The sequence below is a fragment of the Mirounga angustirostris genome, unplaced genomic scaffold (assembly GCF_029215605.1).
Source record: "Mirounga angustirostris isolate CCGP_5_RB_7025 unplaced genomic scaffold, mMirAng1.0.hap1 SCAF_3, whole genome shotgun sequence".
In the NCBI taxonomy this organism is placed as follows: Eukaryota; Metazoa; Chordata; class Mammalia; order Carnivora; family Phocidae; genus Mirounga; species Mirounga angustirostris.
In genome coordinates, this window is record NW_026991711.1 from 130,317,801 (window position 1) to 130,323,252 (window position 5,452).

Sequence of the window (5,452 nt, forward strand, 5' to 3'; positions counted from 1 at the left end):
TGTGTATTCTTCAAATTTTATAGTCCTGAGACTAGAAGAGATCTCCAGAGGTCATCTGCTTCATCCATCTATCTCCAGGGAGGACTGTCATTCAGGCATGCCCAACAGGATAGATACCCATCTATTCTTAACATCGCTAGGGAAAGCGGTTTCCTTGGCAACACAATCCAGTCCTCTTAGGTTTTTCTCACAATAAGAAAATATCTTGGCCAGTCTTTGTGGGCTAGGCACCTGGCAACAGTTGTGGTGATTTGGGCCATTGTCCTGGCAGACTCAAAGGACACTGGGTTTCCCCTTACTTTGATGATTATTGTATTTGATGACTCCGCAAGTCCCCTAAGAAATCAGATTCTTAAAAAATAAAGATGTGAGTATTGAGACCATGTTCAGTACCATGACCTGCTTTCAACAAATATGACGGTAGTTTTTTTTTTAAATTATTTTTATTTTTTCATTTGTGTTCACCACTGCTGTAATGTCAGGAGGTAATGCTAAGAAAGGTGACTGTTTCAGATCCCCAGTGACAGACATCAGAGTTAGGATCAAGTGACTTGACTCACTCAATTTTCTGAGAAGTTACAATGACATCAAGTGAGCATTTTCTACCTTCTTGCTTCTAAATAAGTACCTTCTCATTAATCTTTCTTTACCCTAAAATGACAAATGAGAATCTCAAGCTTTTCCACTCCTTCTGGGGAAGATGTGACTAGTTTTGGAGAGTCTGCTATAGAATAAAATGACTCTGAAGAATTACTCAGCCACCATTTGATCCCAGCCTTTGTCCCCATGTTATTTTAAACAATGGCTGCCTGCCTTCTCAGGGATCAGCAGAATGATTTAAAAATTTGTCATCTTGACAAGGCCTGAAATCGAAGGGAGGAGTCTGGGAAGATGGTGATTTTTTTTTTTTTTTTCTGATTACATCACTTGACCCCCTGCAGCTTTCAGAGCATTTTCTGTTTGCTCAGACTCGTTTCCAACTCAGAGTCAGAACTAACCAGAAGATGAGGAGCACTCCGGAAATCAATGTTTCCTTTCTCCATGGGATTTTTTTCAATCTAGATACAACTGCTTATCTCCCCAACTCGGATGCTCTTGGTGAAATGACAGCCACATCAGTGTGGTTGTTCCCCACAAATAACACTAGGGGAAATAACCCTTTTGCTTTAAAAAAAAAAAAAAAAAAGCTATAGAATGTTTATGTAAAGAATTTTGAATAATTTGGCCCATGTTTTAATTGACTCTAGACACCTCTATGGAAGTAAGTCTGAGGCGTAGTTTGTGAAACATGTTTCAAAAGTGTTTGATGTAAAATAAATGCTAGACATTTACAGTACAGACATAGTTAAAAAAATTTAAGAACCTGTAGATTACAACTCTGTTCCTAAGAACCTCAGCCTTTATTGTGTCTTAGTAAAGTTGATCTGCTTTCATTTTAGTTTATTGCATTTCTGGTGTAATAGCCTCTTAAGATAGAACTATTAATACATATGTACTGGTTAATGCCTGTTAATGCAGAAAATGGCACTTTGTTATTTCAGTGTGCTTCCCTCAGTGTCACAGGGTATATCAATTTGATAGGAAAAGGTCATTTGACATTGGTCAAAAATGCATTTTCCCCATTTAAAATATATATGTATAATTGGTTGCATAGACAAATGGCACCTTTTGCAGTATCTTTATCTTGATCATAGTCTTAGATGTCAACTGTGTCTCCACTTTCCAGCTGCCATAGCAATTTGGAACATTTGCAAATTCTGGTGAAATTGAGTGAGCTGAATGTAATGGTAGATCGAAGAATCCAAAGGACTTGAGTGTTATCCTTCAGTCTATGTTGAACCATTCACACATTGGGAATGGTCTTTACACAAGGGAAGTCTTTTGAGTGTGTTTTTTTGGTTTGGTTTGGTTTGGTTTGGTTTGGGGTTTTTTGTTTATTTTTTGCTGACGAAAACAGTAATTTAAAAACTCAGTGAGACAAACTCACTGTAACATTTTGTTGACATTGTGATTGGTTTTATTTCTTCATTGATTTCTGTTACCGCTTCTACTCAATTTCAACAGCATTTCAACAGACATTTTCTTACTGTTATGTTCAATTTAATCACTCAGAAAAGTTGAAAGGGAAGAAAATCAAACAACAGTTCATACATACAATCGCTCTACACTAAAACGTCATATTGTATGTCACACAGTTTCTAGATTGATTTCTCTTGTGTATAAGTTATAACATCAAAGATGCCAAAGGGTATATAAAATAAGCTACAATAATATTCAACAGAACTTAACCTGGATCTTATGTTGTAATAATTTATTCATATTAGATGTAGTCTTCTGTATTTATATTTTCAGTATTTATTATGAATGACATGGAAATTCGTGTATTTATTGTGGCTTTTTATTGCAGTGTGTATATATATAAATCACAAATAAGCATTTTTAAGTCTTATCCTTAAGTTTCTTTTACTAGTGGCACTTGTATTATGCTGTACTTTTTATTATATATTGTACAATATCTTGTCCCTTTGTTTGCAGCAGAGTAAAACCGGTTTCTAAGTTGTATCTACTGTTGCATTCTTTTGTATTTTGTGTAAATCCTTTGTTCTTACATACTGAGCTGTCACAAAACACGCAGGAATACCTCCCTCCCTCTGGGTAACAGAGTCTTTAAACGGTGAATGGCTCCTGTGAATGGCTTATTACATTATCATCTCAAAGAGGTGTTAACTTTATTATGATTGATCCTGCTAACATTTTTCTTCCTCAACTATTCAACTCCTTCACCAAGTAATGATGTGTGAACAAATATGAGGGCCAGAGAGGAACTCCCTATTCAAATGAAATTTGGGAGGATATTTTGACAAAGATCCAATTTCTTGTAAATAGTATCCTGTAATACACCTGATTAGTAGTATTTTTGTTTTGCTTTGCTTAAAGCAGACTCTGTGTGATTTGGTGTTTAAAATATTTGTGTACACAGAGAGCATATAAATACCTGCTTCATAATGCTGAATTAAGGTAACCTTTTGTTGACAATAGAACAAAGAGAAAATGGATCCTTCTTCATCTCCTATTATATACAAGTCACTGTCCTCAAACAACTTGTTTTCTTACTCTTGGACACTAGATTTATATTTTTGAAAGTGCAGTCATAATACGTGATTGTGAGAACATCCTACAACTCAAATTTGATCATGTTGCTCGCTTACTTAAAATATCTCCTCTGATAGTCCTTCCTCACTGCCAACAAGATAAAATCCAAACTCTTTGGGATGCCCCACGAGATCACCCAAGATCTGAGCACAACAAACATTTCCAACTTTTTTGCTCATCAAGCTCTCTCTTCACTTCACATGTCCTCCTTTGCCCACAAGACAGACTGCTTAGACCGTGTCCGCTACTCTATTTTTCACTGCCTTTGTTCAGCATGCCCCTTTTGTCCAGAACACACCCCCCACAACCCTGTCCTAATAGCACAATTCTAATGACCGTCTGCTTGTTTTTCAAGGGAAAACTCAAATGTCTCTTCCTTTATGTTGCCTTTCTGATTTTCCTGAAACTGGATTACCTGCTATTTTATACCCAGTGCAGACATTTCCCTTCACGGTCCACTGCACTCACTTATTTATGTACCTACTGCCTCTACAGGACTCCCTGAGCACAGAAAATGTGTCTCTACTCTCCATATCCTTAGCATCCAGCTTAGTGCCTGGAACATAGTAGACACGTAAAATATTTGCTGATACATTTGTGGTACAATAACAAAGGGTGCACTTGCAGAATTTCAGATGAGGGAAAGATGACTGGCTGAAAGGGAGGAGAAGAAGTCAGATTTAAGGGGAGGGAGAATTTCAGCTGGTCGGGGACATTCCATATTCCACCTTATGATCAGCTCGAGGAGAGTCTGAGTCAGGACCAAGTCACACCCTTCCGTGCAGAGCAGAGGGACGTTGCTAAGAGCAGATGATTTACCTTTGGAACAAATGAACAATCAGATGAGAATCAATTCAAGTCAATTCAGATACTGAAAAGCTCTGAGAACCAGACCAAAGAATCTGACTTATATCCTTAGGGAAATAGGGAAATCCCAAAGACATCACGAATCAGGGTAGTTGCAGTACACAGATGGTTTGGGAAGATGAGAATGCCAGAGTAAAAATCTTCTCGGGAAGAAAATAATAATAATTGCTGAGGGCCTACTCTGTTTAGAGCACTGTGCTAGAAAATGAGGGGCCGGTGGTGCACAAGATAAGCAGGGTCCCTCCAGACCAGCGAGGATAGAGGTCTGGGTGATTGTGGCCAAGAAAAGATCAGTTATTTGAAGCCCTACTGAGGTGTGAAAGATTAAGAGTAACAGCAAAATTATGAGTTTGAAATACTGTAGATGGAGTATGGGAAAGGATTTAAGAGAACAGATATATCATTACCAGCGTCAGGAGGTTACAAGAAGGAAGATGTGTTCTTTTTAGACATTGAGTTGACTCTGGAATACTTAATGAAAATAACAAATGATGGAGGGAAACAGGAGTCTAGAACTTAAATAAAAATGTAAGATTGGGGCAAAGGACTGTTTTGTTCGAGAATACAGGTTTCCCCTGCTATCCGGAAGGAGAGTGTTCCCACAAAACCTTTCCTAAGCTGGAATGACGTATTACCATTTCGTAAAATCGAGGATCCTCTTCAGAGTTCTTTTGGTTATCAAAAGCAGATACACTAGGGCTTTCACAGAAACTGAGTGGCCTCAAGTTAAGGAAATTTCAGAGAGCAGGAAAAGCCTGGGTGGAGAGAGAAAAAGAGGAGGAGAATGGAGAGGACTGAACATTTGCGAGGCTGGTGGTGCAGGTTGTGTTCTCCAGGAGCGGATGCCGAGATGGAGTTGAGCAAGTTTTTTTTTAGGGCTCAATACTTGTGGAAGCCAACGGGAGGAAGCAGATCAGGAAGAGGGAGAAATCAAGCTCTGATGCAGACCCAACAAAGCCCCAGCCAGGCCACCCCCACTGGGGTACTCCGGAACATAAACGGCTCCTCTGCCCTTGGTGGGCTGAAGACGGCTGGGCCTTTATAACCAGCCACGACCAGTCTTTTGGTGTAGTCCACCCCGGGAAGGGGGTGCTCTGGGGAAACATGGCACTCTATAGTAGAGGAGCACTCTCAGAAGCTGGGAAAATCCGTCCTTGAAGAGAAGCCCTTGAAGGTGGCAGAGCTCCGTGTGTTCCACATTCCACCCCTCAGAAGCACTTCATCATTTAAATTTCAGGGAGCAGGCCTTCTAGGATTCTGGAAAACTTAGACGGGTTTGGTGAGTGAACTACAGCCCCTGCCACTCTAGCTGGTCGTGAACCACAACTGATACTCATTATCTCCCTCTTTCACTATAAATTCTACATTCTCTTCTGCTTCAGTAACCACCTCTGCTAGTCTCGGTGGCTTACTCGGTGGTATGAGCCAGACC